The 22,637-nt window shown below is 40.8% G+C and overlaps 1 protein-coding gene across 4 annotated transcripts in view; it reads left to right on the top strand.

The window, feature by feature from the left end:
* The window catches only part of SETBP1 (SET binding protein 1), a 262,561-nt gene that overhangs the window by 184,402 nt on the left and 55,522 nt on the right, over window positions 1-22,637 (top strand). The window lies entirely within an intron of this gene.

Here is a 22,637-nt window from a genome sequence, read left to right as displayed (position 1 = left end):
GCATTAAGCCAAAATTTTAAAACTCTTTAAGTTGTAACACAGCATTTTTTAATGCTGACTTTACCTGTCTCTCATAGCTTATTGCACTTCCTCCAAAAGTCTCACCATTGCATTCTGCAACAGCAGGAATTATAATACCTATTGGCAAGGTAGGCATCCCTCTTACTGGTGTCTGATGTCATGCAGTGGAGTCATTGCCCAGCCTTTCAGAGTACAGCCATGGCACTGAGCAGTGTCTGTGCTCTGGCCCAGAAGGTGTACAAAACCCATTTGTTGGTGGGATGGACCAGACACGTGGGAAGCTGTGGAGCTGGGTCAGTATCCCATGACTGTTGTGGTGTACTGCTGATCTAGAGGGACCCATCAGAGTGATAGCTGGGCTGAACATATGGAGAACCTGGGTACAATCCTAGTGTAAATCTGTCACTTCCAGTCAGCAGGTGTCATGTAAAGTAATTATCCTGAGTATTGAGTGGCTGTGGGAAGGTACTGGTGTCATGGAAACAATAAACCCTAGCCAATTGACACTAAAGAGTTTTAGGGCTCATGACTTGGAAATATAAGCTGAGCAGATGAGGAGGGAGGAAGCTCTTTCGACTGCTAAGGACATCTGTTCCTCTCCTGCAGAGGGAAAGGAAAAAAAAAAAAAAAAAAGGGAATCTGAATCTTGTCTGAGAGAATGAATTGTGCTTTACAATAGGGAGCTGCTTTCATGATGACACAAAGGCAGGTGTTTTGCTCCAATATAAATGAATGTAGAAGTCTGCAATGAGACTGCTGTACCACATGAAAACATTATCATTCATTATATTATATTATATGAGACCAAGTGTGACACCCAAAAATGAGACACACAGAAATATTGGAAAAGGGTCTAAATTCAGTTGCAGTTTTTTTCAGGGTTGCCACATACCAGGCAAAGAAAAGAATTCTTCTATAGCAAGTGCTGCGGTGGCTAATTCATTAAGGCACTTGTATCCTAGCAGACAAGGGTTAAAAGTCCTCAAAAATGTTAACAAGTCTATTCTCAGTTCTTTAGTGGAAATCACTAATTTCACAGTTTGATAACAGTTGAATTTGTAGCCTTTTTGCTTTCAGAACAGAAGATATTTTCTAAAACTGAACTTTCCAATTTTATATATTTCATTTAGTTGTAGTAAATTTTTAGGAGAATATTATCAGCACTGGTGACCCCAAATCAGTTTCTGAAGTAGGGGCATGTAACCCAGCAGGCTGACCTGGAAATAGCATTGGTAACAAAAAAATCAATTCCACTTTATTTTCCTTCAGTTTATTGTCTGTGGTGATAAAAACATATGATGGAGTGGTAGAACTTGCAGTAAGAACTCCATCAGATTTGCTGTTTAAACTTTTAAAACTGGTTCTCATTTAAACTAAAATTATTATTTTTGTTTATTTTTGCTTTTCATTATTACAACTGCACATTGTTCCCCATGACCTAATCCATCAAGTCACAGATTATGAACTGGTTTCTTCATTGTCAAGCCATTATTTAGATGGAAAAAACATCAGCTGTTAGCTAAGCAGGGCCAGCTAACCAGAGCCATACCTTGCACTACAAGGAAAAATTCTAAAACTAAACAGCTCTGCCAAGAAAGGCCAGGAGCCAAGACTGCTCATTAAAACCTAGGAACATCTGTCTGCTTATGGCTGTCTACGATCTCAGTGCAGATTTTTTTCCTCTCTGTCTTTGACCTTCACTGGGATTCCCAGCAGAGGTCCACACTTGAGTCTAACCATAACTATTAACCACGTCCCACTGAGGAGGGATTAAATTTTTCCATGATAACCTTGACCTTCTTTCTCCTAATTCACCTTGCATTTCCCTGAGGTGGCTAAACAGTGATTGACTAATCATAAAAGTTAAAAAGAAAAAGAAAAACAACAACAACCCTCTGAGAACATGCAGCTTTGTCCCAGGAGGCAATTTCCATCGCCTGATTGCTCTTGCCATTGGGTATTTGTCATCTTTCACAATATAAAAATAATATATAACAGAGATAAGAGTAGACATCCTGAATATTCAGATGAAAGCTGAAAATAGATTTATATCACAATTTCAGTGTTATCTTTACTGCATGGATTTTTTGGCATGCTCAGTAATGCCATTTGCAACTTTATTCTTTGTTGCTGGGGATGAAATATGCAGCAAAAACCACCCACCCTCAGTAGAGATATCTGTGATACGACTAATGAGAGAACCATTTAGCACTCTTCAGCATTCAGGCACTGCAGTTTGGTTTAGTGTAGCATGGTGGTGCAGATGCCAGTGCATGGTTGTTTATTATTATTATTATTATTATTATTATTATTATTATTTATTTATTATTATTATTATTATTATTATTATTATTATTATTATTAATTATTATTAATTGTTATTATTATTATTGTTGTTGTTGTTATTATTATTATTATTATTATTATCTGTGTTGTAACATCATGTAGCCATTTCTGAAAAGTTCAGTGTTTCCAAGTGCTATCTAATGTTGATATGTTTTCCGGTACTACTATGCGTGTAGTAGAAACAGTCATGTCATGTAATTTTAAAACCTATTTTACCATTCTAAGATGGTAAATTACTAATCTAAAGATTAGGATGGCAAGGGGAGAGTTGTCCTTACTTTCTGGAGGAGCTGGTTGCTCTCCTGGCACAGTACCAAGAGTAAAGGATCCCACTGAGGGGGTGTCACCAGCCACCTTGGTTGGCCACATCAAGTATCCATTCCCTGTTCTGCACCAGGCTGGACTATAATTGGCCATTCATTAGTGGAGACCTTGTGAGCTTTGTCTCCTTTTCCATCTTGGGGTTAAACATTCTGTGTTAAGGCATATGGCTAGTCTCCCAGTACTACGATGGTTTCTCCCCCATTGTTCCCGAGAAACTGGAGGCTTTTCAATAAATGCTAATTATTAACCACTCCCATGTTCCTTCCCATCCACTCCCCTTGGCCCGCTTCTTCCTGCTGCATCTTCCTGAAATTACTGTTTTTGTAAGAGTCCTTGTGCTCAACTAACTCTCCACATTTAGAAAGAGCAATTAATCAAAGCTAATTAAACCTGCTTTCCTGTCTGGCTGATGGACACTAGTCCAGTGGCATTAGTCTGGCCTATAGGCAAGGGTATAGCAGAAACTGCTTCATGTCCCTCCTTGCCAGAGTCACTTGGGCACACCCTAAACTGAACTTTTCATGTTGTGTGCACCAAGCACTGACTCAGTTGTGTCCCTTCTTCCACTTCCCACAGCCAAAAGTACGCCTCATGCATTTGCAAAATGATTTTTAGCTCCTCTGGCACCTCTTGTGACCTGAGGCACTGTGCACAGCTGGATTGCTGATCTTTTCATCTGCTCTCCAGTAGTTATTAGAGCCCCAGGTGAGGGACCCAGGGAGAGGCCACAGATTGGTGCCACAGCTGGGCTGGGGAGACTTGGGAGCAGAGCTGTGTTTTAAAGAGGTCCTTATAGCAAACTCCACATCTCCTTGTGATGAGTCTGCCTGCTTCCCTTTCCATATGTGATGCTGAAGAAGACACTTTCATTGCTGAATAGCTGTCTCAATGCTATAGCTTATGTTTTGGGAAAAAAAAAAAAAAAAAAAAAAAGCAGAATGGTTGCTGCTTCTCTGTTTCCTTTGGTGAGGAAAAACACATTTAACATTTTAAGGTGTATGGATAAGATGGCAGTTTGTGTGGATGACCTGTCTGATTATATCCTAGTTACAGTCAAAGCAGGTGGTTACAGTTTCAGGCAAAGATGTAGCTAGGGGTGAAACAGAAGTCAAAAGTCACTAAATTCAGGACTGAATTTCTGCTTTTACTTACTGTGAGACTAGTCAAGGTCTATGCTACTTTTCATGAACAGTATTTCTACTTCTTTTCAGGTTTTAGTTTTGTCTTTTTTTTTTTTTTTTTTTTTTTTTTTTTTTGATGGTTATTATACAATCAAGGATTGCCTTGCATATTGGGCATCATGGCTCAAAGATCAGCTAATAAGTACATGGGTTTCATCAGGTATGCCACAGACACCATGCACAGTAAATTTACAGGAATATAAAATTTGTCATATGCAGCTACTAGGAAGGTAATCATCAGTCTCCAAATGCTGGATAGTTAGCATGACAGACACACTTTGCAAATTAATTACCTACAAGCCCCCCACACTTGTCCCTTTCAACACCCAGCAGTACCACAAACTGGATTTCTTCTGATTTGAAGAAGCTTCCTCCTCAGCCAGTCTGTGTGGTGCTGGCTTAACCCTGAAGGCACCATTATCAGTTTTAGATGGAGGTTGGGCATCACACAGCAATCAGCTTTTGGCCCTGTGGCTTGAGTGGGAGAAGGGGTGATGTGTCATGCTTGCATACATATGCAAGTCATGCTTATTAAATGCATGACTGTATGCTATATTTGTCTAAAGTTATTTTCAAACATCTTCATCTTAAAAGTGCCCTTGTTCCAGTTAAAAAGCCTTACAGTGGGCAACTAAACCTTCCAAAGGGTGAGTAGGAGGAATACTGGAAGAAGGGAGAAGATGTGACAATCAAACAAATGAACATCATTCATCTGATGTCAGTAAAAAAACACACATATAAGTAACCAGGCTCTGCTGAGGAGTGATATTTATCCAGATGAGATTTCTTCCCTGACAAAACTCCCCTCCATGGCTCAGAGTCCTGCTGGAGTGGGCTGTTGCCACACAGCACTGAATAAATCTCCACTTTGTCCTGTCAGAAGTCAAATGCAACAGGATGATTTAAAACAGGACTTGCTATGAGCAAAACCAAACATGGTGAAACGTTGGCAAAGACACCATGAATTTGTTTTGGTTTGAGAGGGGTGTTGTTTGGGTTTTTTTAAGAAATAGCATATGCAGCTCTGGACTATTAGCATGAAGCTTTAATCAGCCACAGTTTTGCACTGAGAAAAGACTTATATTTTGGTTGTGGGCAAGCATTTTTTTTCCTTCTGAATATATATGGAAGGGGCAGGCCAATAAGATTAGCTAGCTGCCTTATTAAACAAACTTTTCTAGTTTTTGCATAATAACGCTGTCCACAAATAAGTTTTTTAATGGCTCCAGAGTCACAGATTTAGTTCACTATTCTGTAATGACCACAATATTTCAGTAGAAGTGAACACTATTTTGGTAGAAGGGAAGTGGTCCAACACTATTTTTGATAAATATTTTCTCATCTCACCAGCTTAGACACATGAAATTAATGTCTGCTAGCTGAGGCTTATACATATATACTCATGCATGCACTTTAAGATGCAGTTAATTTCAGCAAGTGAAGCTACTTAGAAGAGACATAGCTGAAAGTAAAATTGCAAGAAAGAACACTGGTCCTTTCCTGGCTCAAACCAGGATATTCTGTACATACTGGAATGAGGGAGGAGAAGTGGCAATCAGGTGATGAATGAAGCTCATTAGAAATTTAAACACACATAGTAGTCAACTTTGCTTTCTTTGGCATTTGACTCCATGGGACCTAGGTGTAGAATGGCATTGTATGTATAGATGCAGAGGTAGGCTGATGCATTGTCTGTGTTATCTTCCATATCATAGTTTTCTGATGTGACTGCAGAAAAGTGTCTTAATTTCAGTAAGCCTGATTTTCTGTCTGGGAGAAGGAGATAAAAGGAGCTTCCTGGTGTGCAGAGCCATGGTGAGGTCTGATGCACAGCAATGCCCAGCAAATGCAGCATGGGAGCAGTGGCAGTGCTTGAAGCTGTTGGGAGAAAACATGAACTTCATCCACTGAGGATGTATGGAGTATTAGTCACCCTCCCCCCCCTTTTCTTCCTCTGCTGTGGTTTCCTTGGACACCCCAGGCTCCTACAGAGCCTCAAAAAGCTGCAAAAATTTTCCAGCACCAATGCTAGTGGGGGGTGGGGGGAGCTGTGCCCTTCTACTGTGGCCTGTGGTGAGGGACAGGCACTGTAGTGAGTGTTTGTACCATCTGGCCCATAAAAGTTAGCATTGGAGCTTTACAAAATGCCATTATTTGTAAATACCATTGCATTCATCAAAACAGCCAGTTGGGCCCATGGGTGCTTAGGAGCACAACCAAAACTGCTGAAATGACCTCGAGTAGCTTTAGCTGTCCCCCATAAGATTGAAGTCTTTCCTGTGCTTTTCCATCTAGTCTTCTGCCACTCCTGAGAAAAGAAGGGGAAGCTATCACAGGCATTGCTCTATTCTGCACATGGCCTTTACTAGATGAACAGGCTGTTGAGGGAAAGCAGAAACGATGGGGAAAGCAGGTCAAAGTTTTCCTTGAAAGTGTTCTGATCAAAGCAATTTGTAATACAGTGAGTTTTGTTGTTGTAGTTCTAATGTTACCTCTTGCTCACTGTGTTTGCACTGACCAAGGAAAGAAGAAAGCTGGAATGGGAGAGGGAGTTGGAGTACTTACCACCCAGCCAACCCTTTATTTCCTCTCTTAATGATTGTATGTTTATTGCTCTGCCTGAGGCTCTGAACAAAGTCTTTTGGACCAGCAATGAATTAATCAAATTAAATGCTGTGACCCCTTTGCTTTTTGGGAGTGTTACAAGCCTTCCAGCACCCTGCCTAATTTCTGCCTCTTACTTTGCTCTCTGTCCAACAGTCGAGCCGTTCTTCCTTCACAACTTGGCGGCTCCCAGCTATTTATCTTCGCTCTTACTGGCCAATGCCAGAATGTCTTGTTTGAAGTTTTTATTTATACCACTGCTGGTTTATGGAGTTGTGCAGATTCCACGTTGGGTGTGCAGCAGCTGCATGTCAGATACAATTGGCTTCTGCTGGGTGCTTGGCTTTAAAAGGCAATAAAGAATCACGGCCGGATTCTTGTCTCAGTCTGGTGTAAATCAAGTGTCTCCCCATTGAAACTGGTGAGGTTGGCTTCTAAAGTGAAATATGTGTCAAAGCAGAATGAGAGCATGGGGCTGGGAAGTCCCGTCCCTGCCTTCAGTGGGAGTGCACCAGAGTCTTTGTGGCTGTGCTCTACCTGCCAGGTGCCAAAACCAGCCTCAGTTCGGCATTTGTAGAGATTTTCTTGGCTTAGAGGAAGAGAGTTAGTTAAGATTTTGACAGTGCACAGCCTGAGTACTTATATGAGTAGTATTTTAAGAAGAGACAGGAGGAAAAATATGTACTTTAGCTCTGGACTGTACACAATACAATTTCTTTCAGTTTGAAACTCTGACCCCTTGTCCTATCATTACAAGGGCATGTAGTGTTAGGAGAAAGGGGAAGAGTTTCGAACTGAAAGAGGGGAGCTTGAGATTAGATATTAGGAAGAAATTCTTTTCTGTGAGAGTGGTGAGATGCTGCCCCGGTTTGTCCAGAGAAATTGTAGATGTCCCATTCCTGGAGGTGTTAAAGGCCAGGTTAGCTGGGGCTTTGAGCAACCTGTTCTGGTGGAAAGGTGTCCCTGCCTATGGCAGAGGGCTCAATCTAGGTGATCTTTAAATTCCCTTCCAACTAAAATATCTGCCATTGTGTGGGATAGTGATACACTCAAGGCAAACTGTGTCCTACGCAACTGCAACGGTGAGATCTGGGAGCTGTGACCTCCAGAGCATGATTTGAGTCAGCTTCTTCATTCCCACTGCCTACCAACAGTTTTATATTCATGTATCGCAGCAGAAGAAAGCTGGAGAAGCATTATCCCAGCTGCCTTAGTCTGCCTGATTGCAGTAATTATGCTGCACAACAAAAGGAGTAAGAATGTCCTGTTTTAAGCTTTTGCAGGGAAAAAAATCAGAATAACTCCCCTGCAGATCAAAGGCTGAAGCAAAGGTGGGAAAGGAAAGCTTTGACTGTCCATGGAGGGGTTTTTACACAACTTCAATGACTTGAAAAGACACAGGGATTCATAATAGGAATCATTAGTGATTTGTCATTGAAAACAGGCAGCCGGGCATGGATCCTCATAGGCTTTTGCAGCAGCACTGAGTCTGACCAAGCTTTCACATGGGGTGGTGCTGATTTCAGGAGGCTCCAGGCTTATGTGCAATGAAGAGTCAACTGCCAGGCAAGGGCAGGCCTAGGTGGCTCAGAGGGATTTGCTAATGAGCTATCAAGCCGTGGGTCACTGGTTGAAATTTGATGTGTGAGAACAGTGACAGAAAGTCAAATCAAAGTGGTGACGTCAGAGTGATTCTGAAGCAGCAGTAAAAGCTTTGCTGGTGCTGTATGCAGAAGACACAGGCAGCTTGAATAAACTGGGAGCAAACTGTGAGGAATTTGGTTGATCTCAATTGCAAGATACAGTGCAGCCAATTTGTAGTGTACCTATCAGTATCTCCTTTGTCATAGCATGATTGTTGGTGAATGATAACCACATATTTCATCACAGAATCTGATCCAAACCCAGCGTTATATTCCCCTAGAAAAAAAGTTGTGGAGATATGTAGGTAGAGTTTTCTCAGCAGTGTCACAGCCTGTGAATCAGCAATGTGCCATAAAGCTCAGTAGTCTGCAGTTCTGGTGATGGTAGTGTTTTGCCATAAGGTCCCACATCAAGGCCAGCAGTGATGGCTTTCCCACTCCTGGACTCCTGAGACGACCTGGTGGTTTCACCATGGCTTTCTTGGGGTTGGGGAGGACCCATGTTACTGAGCCTATAAACCCAGCTCTTCCTGTTTCCATTGTTACCAGATGGAAGGTTAATTTTAAAAGGAACAAAGGTGCTGGATGACCTAAGCAATAGTAATGGTACTGAGTATGGGGGCCAACGTGTTGGGTCAGCCAGGCTTGTGCTGATGCTCCTCACCCCACTGATGTGGTCATTTTAATTTTCACTGATTTTTAGGGACACACAGCAGTCCTTCCTCTGAGAAAGCAGCCAGGCTGAGAATACAGTCTCTCCAGATGGCACAGAGCTGCTGTTTCAGCTCTATGTCTTTGGCCTTTCTTGCCTCCAGTGTAGGCAGGGAAGGGAGAAAGAGTCAGCATTGTTTTCTGTGCCAGCTATAATTAGTTGGCATAAAGAGCACTTAAATAAGTTGACACAGCCTTTGAGTTGCTTGGTTTGCTTAAAAAAAGAACAGAAAAAAAATCCCTGGACTACTCTAAATCCCTTTTTGCTGCCTGAATTTGAGTCTGCACCGGTAAAACTTAGGGCTTATCACAGCACTGTGGTCAGTTGCAGAATGTTTGTCATTCTGATATCTATTTATTTTCTGTTTTAAAATCCAATAAACCAACAAAAAAAAAAAAAAAAAAAAAAACCAACCAAACAAAAAAAACGCCAACAACATGCAAAACAAATAAACAAACAAAAACCCAACAAACAAAACAAAAAACCAACCCTGTGAGAGCAAAAAGTTAAAAAACAGTTAAACTCCAGATTCACGCAGGTTTCCTGTTTTACTTCTTACCACAACCTCAAAACCACTCTGAACAGGTTTCCCACCTCATTTGAGGGTGGAGTTGTATGTGCCCCACACGTGGTCTCCAGAAGTGCACCCAAGGACAATAGCACATCTCCTTTGGCATGGTGGGACCAAATTTGTGGCCATCAGGACAGTCAATGTGTGTGCCTAGGCATGACTGCCCAAAAGAGCTTCTGACTCAGCCAAGTACGTCAGAAAACTTCAGCTTTTCTCTTTTCAACAGAAACAGACTAAAAGGTAGAGATGTGGCAGACAGAGTGGAGGCATTTGATAAAATGATGCCTCTCTGGGACGCTAGGCAGATACTGGCTGCTGTTGGTATGCTGGGCAATCTGTTGTAATTTTATTTATTTGATCTAATGAGGCAACATCTTGGTAAATAAGAGGAGTAGAGAAATCTATTGCCCTGAAATTAATGGTTGTTGCCTGATCTCCTCTTAAATGAATTCATTGCAATCTGAAGCAATGCATGCATTTTGCAAACACAGCATTCCTTGGCTCCTACACAGCACCATGGCATTGCTTTAGGCAGTAAGGAAGATCTTATTTGTGATATACTGTGCTGTGGTAGATAATAAAGTAGCTAGATGCCTGGGAACTCTGGATGGAGCTGTGGCATTTGGGTGTGTAATCCTAAGTAACAATAAGTAGTGCTTAACATTTCCTCCCACACCAGAAGCAAACCCATTAAAAGTTTAGCCCAGTCAGCTGTGCAAGTTCTTGCATAAAAGGACAAACTGCTAAAATGCTAATAGGAGCCACTCTTATGTTAAAGAGTGGGTAGAGCTGGATGCATTATCCCAGATTCACTTGCTGTACTGCTAATCAGTAGAAGACTCTTGTTGAGATCAAAGAAACCCCTAGCAGGTGATAAATTATCATGAATCAGGCTCAAGCTCAGGTTCAGGACTCCTAAATCTTTTTCTTGGTTCTGTTTCTGAGACGTTGCCCAGTTTGAAGAAGCCAGTGACTGTGATATAGACTATCCAGGAGTCAACTTAAGTCCCTATGAGAACAAACTGGGTGTGTCTAAGTTCCAGAGAATGGCTTTTTCTGTTTCACCTGAAGAACTTACATCTGAGAGAAACCAAGTTATGTATGTAAATCTTGAGAGAAACCAAGTATGTATATAAATCTTGATAGTGTGTTTTGGACTTGAGTACCTTAAGCACATAAAGTTTTGCATGTATCCAGTGATCGACAGCTCCTGGTAGTCCATCATGACTCATGAGTTCATGAGGAGCTGCTAGTACCTCCCCAGGTGTTGGAAAAGGCCCACTTCATTAAGTCATGGCCTGACCAAACCCACCAGTTTTTTGTGACATTGAACTAGCGTGAAACACCTCAGCAAGAGAAATTTGGGGCATGTTTATACTGGTTTTGTGGCCAAACCAGAAAGAGAATCTGAACTGCTCATTGCAGGCTGGGTTGTGCTTACACAGGTGAATGCTGGGAATGTCTGGAGTAGTCAGACCCATCCATGCTGCACAGTGTTTGATCCTGATCTCCATTGGGTAGTATCTCCTTGTAGCCCCGTAGTACAATTATAGTTATTTCTGGGGACTTTTTTCCTACTACCGTTGACAGAGGTGCTTTTTGCAGACATCTGCTTCCTTTGTGCTCTGGGAAGTGACAGGAGGGACACAGGTGTTTAGGGACTTCAGCCTAGCATTAAAATACTGCACCAGAGCCAAAGTTTTGAGGTAGAAGTCCACACTACTTTCTGGAGCAAAGCCTGGGGCACACTGTCATGTTGGCCATGCCCATCTTTCCTTTTGGATGAAAAAAAATGTCTCCCTAGAAGCCAGCTAAAAGCATAGAACATAGAGGACCTGGATACTAGGATATAGGAAAGGGACAATTCAGTCCAGCAGTGTGGAAACACCCAGGCATTCCTAAGTGCCAACTAAGCCCAAGGCATGAGGGAACGCCTGTTCCTGGCCTAACTCAATTCATGCTGTTTATCTGATAGAGCTGCAAAATAGCAGATTTACACACAAAAGACCTCCCCTTCCACTGGGCTGAAAGTCTCTCAGAGTTTCTCCGCCTTACGCTAATGGTTACTGAGCAGTCAACCTGCAGCAGGAGGAGGCAATTCCTCCACTTCAGCCTTACCTGTAGGCTGGTGTAGTCCAGGGAAGACCTCCTTAGGCTGCACAGCCTCAATCTCTCCTTTTCTGTTTTCTGGCTAGGTGCTCAGACCATTAGTATCCTGTGTTGTCTCCTCCCACTTCACCCACAACCCAGGTGCTTTCCCTTCAGAGTGGAATTTGCATTTTGATTCCCACATAAGCAAGATTGCACGCTGTTGAGCTGTGAATTGAGCACTTACCCAGCCGCCCTCATGAGAATAATATTTCCTAGTGCCTACACCTGAGTGGCTGCATGCAACCACACTAAATCATCCCCTGAAGGACCCAAAGCTCACCCTTCAGTTGATGGAGAAACCTGTGAACATCACTGCCTCTGCATTGCTTGTATGGCTTGCATAGCCACCTGCCTCAAGTGATCTGAATCATTCTGCTGGAGCCAAGCACCTTTGGAGACAAGCACCTTTTATTTATTTACTTGTGTATTTATTTATTTATTTATTTTCGGGTGTTGCAACAAAAAAATTGAATGTCTAAAGCAGGCAGTTTCAACTTAGACGTCAGGGTCTCCTGTTTTACTGACTGGTAATAATGATATAATAGTCCTTGCCCAACTCAAAGAACTGTTGCAAGTTTTTTATTACTTAACACCGGCAAAGCTTTGAAACATTGGGAGTTCTAGTAATGGAATGTATTACTGTGAGTTGATGGCACTTTATGCTCCCCTTTCACACCACACCTGAGCAGAGAGCAGAGCAGCTGCATCCTCTGATTGATCATGAATCACAAAGAGGCCAGCTTAAAATGTGGATTACACTGATATAGCTACACTGGTTAGTATCTTCCTGGGAAGAGGCATTACTTCTCAGTAGTTCAAGAATGCTGGACAAAGTGCTGGCACCTCTCCCCTGTTTTTTTCCTCTCAGTACTACCCTTTCAATATCATCATCCTCAGTCACTCAGTGCTCAGTGTTTAAGCAAGTTGTGCCAGAAGGTAGCAGAGATGCAAGTGTCCTGCTAGGTTTTGCAGATCTGTTTGCTCCCCAGTGAGTGTTGGCTGCCACAGGGTCTTCTCTTGAGCACTGTAGTCCCCCAGATAGCTTTTGGTCTTCCATTTCTCTATCATGATTAATGTTTGTTATAACCATGCAGTTTCAATGGTGGGCAAGACATCTGAGAAAAGTTGGTATAATTTTTGTGCTTAGCATCAGATTAGCACACAAAAGTCCCTGGACCAGGTCTCTTGGTAGGTCGTATTATTTCATCAAACTACAATATATCTCATTAGGTTCCTCAGCAGGTTTAATTTTCTCTATAGGTAAATTCTTAGTTAATAATACTATAAACTGACTTGCTAAGTACTTTGTTTATGAACACTGCTTTATGAAATACAGACAAATGCTTCAGGGTGAAGACTGAAGAGAGGGGGGTCATCTGCCACTAAACAGTATAACTCCAGGTGATCCCACTAAACACCCGGGAGATGTTAATATTCAGCTAGACACCAAGAACTGACAGCCTCAGGTGGCTGCATGGCCATCCAGATGGCTGGTATGTTCCTATCATCAGGTTACCTGTACCAGCAGCATTTTTTTTTCATGTGCCTAACATGCTACTGGCATCTGCTTTTGCTCCTGACAGTGTGTAAGAGGGCTCCTGGCATTGCCATCTGCCTCTTATGCACTCTCCTGGCAGTGTTTAATCCACTAAATTGAACCAAAAAAATGACCTTTTTATATTGACCTTTGCCACAGAAGAATGCTCATCTTTCTAATCCATTGCTCTAGCTATGAAGCATCAACCCTTCTGTTACTCACCTTTATGTCTTACACCATCATTAAAGGCGTAATTTAAATTTTCCACCAGGGGCAATTCCTACTTCAGAGGATAAGAAATGCCTTGAAGAGCAAGTAAAATTTTGCCAATATAACCTGTTTGGCAGTCAGTGGAGTCTCATGTAAACTGGACACTTAGAGTCCATTTCAGGCAGAAGTGACTGTCACAAGTGTGTGTCTCTTAATGAGTGCTGTCGAGCTGGTGGAATTTGCTCTCTTTTTACATATGCTGCTAGGTGCTAAGCATTCTACCTAATTTGTACATGGTGCTTTTCAGCAGTAAATCTCAGACTAGTTTTACAAGAGAGGTCACTATCTTTACCCTCATTTCATGGGTGGGTAAACCACAGTGCAGGGAGGTCTAATGCCGGGAGGCTGGTGTCAGAGTGAGAAACAGCTAATTGCAACAGACTTAAATGCATCATTGTGCATGAGTGTATTGCAGCATCAGCCACAAAGTTATGTAGAGATGCCTATGACAGAAATAAAGCAGTACTGGCCTCTTCTCTACAGACAGGGATGTGTTCTCAAGACATGGGGTTTTTTTTGCACAGACATGATACATGACTTACAGAGGAACAGGTGCCATTTCTCTACCTGGATGACATACCCAGAGGCAAGAGAAGTAATTTTTAGGATATGGTTTCCCTCTATTTACATCAAGCTAGTAGCAGTGCTTATTTTAACACAATTGTCAAGTGACTTTATTTTTAGCTCTTGTCAGCATAGTATCATTTTGTAATTCTTGCCTTGTTTAAAGTGAGTAAAGCTATTTCAATGGGAACATGAAATTCACTGGAAGAATTACTGTTGCCATGATCCTCCCTTTTCCACAATGAGAAATGCTCAAATACTATAAGGTACCCCTAATATTTTACTGGAAAAGACACAATCACAAGGTGGGTTACTTTTCAGTAAGAACTGCATAGATTTTCCAGCTTTTAATCTGTTCCTTAGAGTGTCTTATTTCACCCAAATGGCATTGTTTTCTTGATGACAATTGAAAATTTATCGAAATTTTTCCTATACGAAAATGAGTCAGTGGAGCATAATCTTGGTTTAAAAGGGCTTAGAAAACAACACAGAATTAAAGGCAAAGAAAAGAGAAAAAAAAAAAGAAAAGAGGAAAGGGAAGGGAAGGGAAGGGAAGGGAAGGGAAGGGAAGGGAAGGGAAGGGAAGGGAAGGGAAGGGAAGGGAAGGGAAGGGAAGGGAAGGGAAGGGAAGGGAAGGGAAGGGAAGGGAAGGGAAGGGAAGGGAAGGGAAGGGAAGGGAAGGGAAGGGAAGGGAAGGGAAGGGAAGGGAAGGGAAGGGAAGGATGGTGCAGTTTATAATATTCACACAAACAAGAAAAATCCAGTTGCAGTGAAAACTGATCAGCCATATATGTTTTTGTTAGCATGTATCAACTTGATGTACTACACTTCTGTATTTCATTCAATTACCACATTTCAGAATAATGTAATAATTGCTATACTGCATCTACCTAATCCTCTATTCCATCTGATGAACATAGAAAAGGCATAGAAGAGTATGGTGTGTCTGGAAAGCATCCCTTCTTCATTATTCTGATTAGGAGATTAACTTTTGTCCTTGTGAATTTCTTTTTTACAAGATTCTTCTTTTTCTCTCCCAGTGCAGCAGTAAATACTCTTAACATCTACTTTTTGGAAATTCATGGCATTCTTTTGTCTTCATAATGCTTCCGATAAATCCTGCTACAGGAAACTCAAGTTGAAATGTGACCAAGTCTATTAGGAACAAAAATATTAAAGATGAGATCCCTCATGGAAAGCTGCTCCATAGTAATAGCAATGATTCATAAAATCTGACACTTACTGAGGAGAAACTGTGAGCAGGGATAATATTTCCATAGGGACAAATGTTGATTTATACTGGGTAGGACCTGAAGGAAGATTCCTTTACTCTACCTGAATGCCTTCTGCCCTGGGTGTTGCCAACTGAGTCAAAGTTTACAAAGAAAATTAATTTATTCATTAATAGGCAGCTACATCTCAGTAGATGAATGACAGTGGTGTGCTGGAACCCCACACATATTGTAGGAGATGTGTAGCATTGAAACGGGTACCTGGAATTGCCCCCAGTGTTGCATATTCTTACCTAAAATTCTCTTGTTATAACAAGGATTATATAGGATAATTTAAAGACAAATTTAAAGAAATAGATTTTCTGTACCGACCGCCAAGAAACCCAGAAGAACCATCTAGTGTGCAACCTTTGAGTGACTTTTTTCAGCAGTAAGTGGTATTTTTCAGGATGCAGAATGACATTGTTTCATCCCTTGTTTATCCATGTGCCTTTTATTTTTTATTTTTTAGCATGTCTTTTTATTGCACAATGGTGATATATTTATTTTTACTTTTAGTTTCCAGTCTTCTAGAATAGGCCTTTGGTGGCTAGGAGGTGTCAAGACACTGAAGATTCCTCTCCAAGAAACAGTATTCTGTTTTCAACCATAACATCTACACAAATTTTGAATAATTTCTTGAAGCTCTATCATTAATATATTCATGTATTGCCTGCTAAAACCAGACATTAAGGCATTTCTTATAGTTTTGAAGGCTCAGAGGAACCATACTGGACAATTATGTGATGATAATCATGTCACAATTATTATAAAGGGCAAAATCTTCTTCGTAAATCTCATCACTTAATATTAATGTACATCAAGACCCCTTTCCCTTGTCTATACTACAAAAAATGCTACAAGGTTTGAAATAATGGATTAGTACCTCACCATCTACCCAGCATGATTTTCACTTGTCAGTTTATTTTGTCAGTGAAGCCATAATACTCACTTTTAGTGTGCATTTATTCTCCAAAACACTAATTTCCTCTGAACTAGTAAGTAGTTGAGCTTAAAGGCATAAGAAATCAGAGTATGTCTGCTTGTAACTGTACCATTTTTCATGAGAATTTTTGGTGTCACAAAACCAATGTGTATCCATAGAGGTTAACACAGACTAAGGAATGACCAGTTGATGCTGCGCTTGTAATTGTCCTGAACTGGAAGCAAAAATGCTGTCTGTGAACCAAAGCTGATTAATGCTATTGATTTTTTTGTTGTTGTTTTTCTTTTGTTTCTTTTTAAAAAAGGAGCCAAAGGACAACCACAGCAACTCTGAACTTTTGCTTTAGGGGAATTCTGATTTTTTTTTCCTGCTATTCTGTTTGTTTAAAAAAATAAAAAAACGGTGATGTCTAATCTTTAGGAACATACCTCATCATCCAACCCACAAACCGTTGGTAAAATAATAAACCTACACAGAATGTACTGTTAGATTATTTTTTTTTTTTACCTTCTTCCTCTCAGAGGTATAAATCACAGTTTTTTGCCTTTGCAAATTAAAATATAGGCTTTGCACTGGATAGTTGGCACTGTTTCTTCTGGCCAAATGTTCCATGCTGCTTCCAAAGAAACTGTGGACACTGAGTTGGCTATAGTTTGTCTTTGAACTCGTTTGTAAAAGCTCCGTTTTTATAGGCCTCCAAGAAAAAAATTTACATAGTTCATTTATTAAGTTGCAGTTTAACTCCTTGATGTGCAGAACTGCTGTTAGTTCTGCTTGAGTTTTTCATGCTTTTTAATTGTCTGGCTGAGTTATAGCTGTTTACTTCTTTTAGTTTCCAAGAATAGGATCATATAGGTCTAAAAAAACCTATTTATTTTTTATTATCTTAGATGGGCTGAAAAGAATCCTGAACAGAAAACAGATATTTTGTGAGTCATTTGCAAGACTAAGTATCAAGTAAATCATACTCACATATACTTCCCATTATATTCCCAGAAATCTTCTCAGCTATAAATTTGCCTTTATGTCTGTGTAGCATATTAGGCCAACAGTGCTAACCTTCCAGCTTTTGCTGCTAAGTTTCTGCAATGTATTTCTAAATAGTATAGAAACAGGAGGGAAGCATAATCTTCCTCCCTGAAGCTCTTGCTTGTTTTGTCTGTCATATATAGTTTAATGTTTTGATCAGCTGAATGTTCAGCATAAAATAAATGAAATTTATTGGTGTGTAAAACACTACAGATCTTGTGTTAAACTTGGATTTTTCTCTCTAGCATCCTTGTACTTCTTTCTTCTGCAGCGCTTCCTTTCTATTCATGTGATGCCATCTTTGGTACTCTAACAGAGAGCTATATAAATGTTTAGAACCCAGAACAGATGTTTTTGGGCAGCCTTCATTCAGTTTGCCAAGTTCAGGCACAAAACAAGATCCTGACCACTTGTGGTTACTGTAGATTGGATCATTTTTTCAAAGGAAGAGTGAGCGTGCAGGGTCCAATGGCTTCCTGTCTTCTGGCATCCTACCACATGTCTCCTTTACTATACCATAATGTTTCTCAAGTTTGCTTTTGTTTCACTCTCATAATTGGTGTTGTATATCCACTGACTGATCTGATTTTCCTATCAAGACAGGTCTGTTCACTCCAGATTTTCACTAGCGTAACTGAGAGGAAAATTTGGTCCGTATGCTCTGTAATAAGATATATCATCACTGTCAATATTTTTCTTCTTCCTATCACTCCTCTGCCATATGGCAACTTCACAGGAAAGAACTGAACTGCATATGTTCTAAGTAGTACTTCTTTATTCCCTGCAAAATCGAGTTTGGATTTAATACCATTCAGACTTAAAAATGGAGGAAGTCCTTAATATTTTAGCATGTGATTTTCATCTAACTTTAGTCACCCAAAATTCAGGCATCCAGTAGAAACTATTCATCTGAGCTCCTCTCATGGTCACTATAGGGAAGAAGCAACTTTGAGAGGGTGATTTGTTACATCCTAAGATAAGAGCTGGGTGGAAAATTTCTTGTCACTAACTTGAATGAAAATCTCTGCAAGATCAACTGGTCCTAATGATGCTGAATTAATGAACTGAGCTGTAGACCCGAAGGCAACATCTCTGCTCGTGAACTGAATAGAGACAGGAGTTGATCTCTGATTTCCCTGAGTTAGTCTGCAGTCTGGCAAAGTTTGGCTTGTGCCTGGTAAGCTTTCTCCAAGTAACACCTGAGCATGATTCCATGGCTACTGTGAGCCAGGGGTGGATTTCATTCAGCAATGCACAGTTAATGCTACCTTGTTTAGAGTAGGATTCCTATCCCTAGCAAGACAAGCCATGCAAACCTCTTGCTGTCAAGATCAGACAAAAATGATGGCTCATTTAATTTGCTCATGTGGATATAGTCAAAGAGCTATAAGCAGTGAAGAAAGCCATAGCCAAGAGAATGAAAGATGAACCTGGGAGTTTTTCACTTGCATTGTCTGAAAATAGGACTTAGGTGCAAGTAGCAACCCAAGAAACAAAGGCCACTGCTAGTGAAACTTTTCTTATTAATCAAATTTTAAAGACACTCCTTCTCTACACTGGTGCTAGAGAGTGACAGACACTGACTACAGAAAATACTGTTAGTAAAGAAAACCTCCAGCCCCCATTAACTTAAGGACAAATCACTGCACTGTTCTCCCTTGGAAGCATCATTAGGAAATTCATCTCCAGAGAGTTTGTAACCAAGAAAATTCCATGTGTCACACAAGTTTCTAAGCTCTGCCTGCTGTATTTTAAGACTTGGGACAACTCTGTATTAAAAGCACTCACTGTTCACCACAGAGTACCCAGATCCAGCAATAAACAGTGCAAAGTGTTTCAGCCACTTTCAACCACCGTTATGAGACCTAGGGACCATGGGATAAATTCAGATGAATAACCCTATTCCGAACTTGTTTCCAGGGAGTGTGTGGGTGTTGCAGACATTTAACTGCCAGGCTATTCATTTTTCTGCACTAATAGTTTCCATACTAACAGACTGACCAGTCTCCCTGATGTGTTGTGTCAGTTTTCTTATTAAATATGAAAATAATGAATGTTAAGAATGAGCCTAGAAAGCTCCTCATCTCCCAGATTGAGTCTGTGTGCCAAGTGTCTAGCTGGCATCGTCTCCAATATTCTGCAGACAACATCTGCATGAGCATGTCAGTTGTGTAACCCATAAAGTTAATGTAAGTGACTGCTGTGATTTGCTGAGCAGCACTCATTAGGGATGTTTTGCCAGAGGGGAGGCTTTGCAGTACATTGGGGGAGCCACACCATGTCTTTCCCAGGAAGGGGAATGTGTACCATGGGCAGGAGTGCATCATTTGCAGGAATTACCCTTGGGAGATTTTTCTTTACCCCCTCAGGATTCCTCTGGTCCCAGATGTGATTAATGATGCATCTCTGCTGAAATGCTCACTGCTGTGAGGAGCTAAAAAAATGAGTGCTTTGGAGGCACCCCAGTAGTTGCCTTACAAGTTGGCCTGAAGAGGGACAGTGTGATGGAGAGATGAGGGACTTTGGGAGAGTGCATATGAGCCCCCAATCCCTGACTGATACCACACCTTGCTTTTGCTGTGCTCAGCCTCTGACAAATTCAGTAATTTCCCTGCTGATGAAAGAAAGGTCGAAGGTGCTTGTCCTCCACCCCACGGAACTTGATGTGATGCTGTACAGGAAGTCCCTGCAGACAGCAGGCTGAACCCTGTGACTCAAGTGACATTTGCTCACTGGGAACAGCATAGGAGGGAAAACTTGGATGTTGGAGCTAAAAAGAGTTATATTTGCCTTCTTCCCTCTTAGGACAAATGTACTTTATATATCCCATCAGCCATTTTAGCAAATGAGATAGACTCTCTTTTCCTGTTCTTTGCACTAATTTAGTTGATTTCAGCTGATGATTTTAAAGGTGCATATGACAGGTAATTTCTGTAAAAAGGCTGAATTCTGGCATTTCTCATGCCATTTCTTAATTTCTTTTTTTTTCAAAAGCATATGAAATCATTTTCAGAAACAGGGCATGTCAATAAACGGCTTCTAGGCAGGTGCAAGGAAGTCTTGTTTGCTGTTTATGTTAACCTTGGGCTAAAGATTATATCTTGTTCAATATCTGAAACTTTCCAAAGAAAACAGATGGCAATGTGTAAATAGCTAAACCACACAAACAAAAAATGACACTGAAATATAATGCGATGGGTCAAACTTTAGTTGGGTTAAGTCAGGCATTTAGAATAATCCCTCTTTACCCTACTTAAATGTCTCATAGGTAAGTTGTGACAGCTCACTCACTGCCAGGAAAAGCTGGCATTTTCTTCAATGATGAATTCAGGACCTCAGGAAGCTACTAAGTCAAAAAACAGAGGCAAAAGACAATGGCTTAGCAGGTTAAGCTATTTGCCTCAGATTGATCTGGCTATAATTTCAAATGCCAGCAGGATCATTATCAAGCTAATGCAGATCTATTGAGCACTTGGCCATTTACTACAGGCAAAACAACTCTTGTGACCTAAATCCTAATAAATCAGATCCTTTGTGGCTTTAATGGCTATTAAAAATCACAGGGTATTTTAATAAGGGGAGGAGTTTCTAAATTTAACTTGCTTAAACAAATTATCCCTTTTCTCCTAAAATTCATTTTCAGTTCTGTATTACAAAAGGAAGATGAGAGAGGTAGAATGAAACTCTCCAGTGATCTATCTTCCAGCACCTGTTTGTACTGCTGTCACTGCAACTCAAAGGCACTGTGGGTTTCTTTGCAATCAAAGCCCCAGAATATACTTCATAGACTTTCTGTACCAGTGGCTGGTCTACAACCCCATGTTTATGATTTTGCAGTGGTCATTTTTTTCAGATTTAGTAGGGTGTTCAGACATCTGGCATCCCACTCCAGCATACAGTGCCTGCAATGGGAAGGCTGCATAGACCTGGCTTCCAGCCTTCACAGCAGCTTTGTGAGTCCAGCCTGGTGTCTGGGTTATGACCACAGTGAGAAGAATGTTGCAGAGGTACAGGGAAGACCTGTGAGAGCAAACACATGCACACATGTGGTCTGTGTCTTTATTACAATTGTTCGCTCACAATAACAAGGACAGGTCAGGAATGAAACCCTCTCTAATCTCATTATAAAACAAAAGATAGGGAGTAAAAGTGGATGCAAGAACGAGGAGATTGTATTGGTCAATTTGATGGGAAGGGCACTGGTGTGACCGGAAGTGTTTGTAGGCACAGCAGAAAAGGAGAGCTGGAAGGCAAACAATGAGGTAACTGTGTGAATGATTAGAGGAAACAGCATCTGAGTGTTACAAATGGAAGATTATCCAGAAATGTTTCATTTAAGAACTATATGGAAGGGAAGTGGAAAATGGTGGAATAGATTAATCACAGACAGCAGCCACCATTCACAGAGACTGAGGGATGTTACCTTGCCAGTGGGATGCAGAAAAGTCTTCAGTGTGAAGGGAAGTGCTGGGATTCAGCTCCAGACTCAGGCACCTAAATGCTGGGAGAGGGGTTAAAGAACAATTTGGGAGGAATGTAAAGGAAAGTCAGGGTGATAGTGAAGGTATGACTGTGATTACCACAGTGTAGATGCTCCATTTATTAAAAAATTCAGATCAGGACACACCTGCTAGCCTGTGGTCACACACAAATCACTTGGCTTGATAAAAAGAGTTTGAGTGAAATGTGAACCCTATTCTTAAAATCTGAGCATCTCTATATTATGATTTATTGGTGTTCTGTATTTCCATCTGTCGTGGGTAGACCTTCAGCATTTCCAGCGTCAATGACTCAGTGCTGCTGACGCTGGGAATTGGGCACTGATCCAGCTTGGAGTTCTTCCTCATCCTTCTATGAAACACTGGCAAGATAGAGATGCTAAGTGGCTTTCCCAAACCTGGATTATATCTAGCAATAGGAGTCAGATCACCTAATCCGCTGTTCTTTGGAAATCAGCTGATAGCATTCTGGTGGCTTTGTTTTAATGTTCCATTATTTTGAAACTGGATGATGTTGGGAAATTGTCAGAATACCTGAAAACAGACAATGAAGTCATGCTTAGTGAATTGTATAAATTTCAATTAATTTTCTCTTTTAGCATATTACTGAGACCATTCACCCTAGTAAGGAAAAAAGTGCAGGTTGCATTTTCCCTTTCAGTTTACACTTGTGGTGCGAAACAAATTGTTTGAATTCTTAGTTTGGAATGACTGCCTGAACAAATAATAAAACAGAAGAACAGACTTACCAGTAAGATAAAAACCTTGGAGCACTTTGTGAAGAATGTTTGAAAGATCAAAACATTACAGGTTTCTCAACATAACAGGGAACTGAAAAATAAACAGAATTAGTTGCAGAACTGGTTGAAAAAAAAAAGCAATTTCTAAGAAAAAAAAATCTTCCTAAATACGTCGTTCTCTTTCCAGTGTAATATTAAGCCAAAAATTCCTCTGGTGATGAACAAGTA

Source organism: Heliangelus exortis, chromosome Z (assembly GCF_036169615.1).
Source record: "Heliangelus exortis chromosome Z, bHelExo1.hap1, whole genome shotgun sequence".
Classification (NCBI taxonomy): Eukaryota; Metazoa; Chordata; class Aves; order Apodiformes; family Trochilidae; genus Heliangelus; species Heliangelus exortis.
The sequence above is the reverse complement of the archived record's forward strand: the minus strand, read 5'-3'. Positions and strand labels throughout refer to the sequence as shown.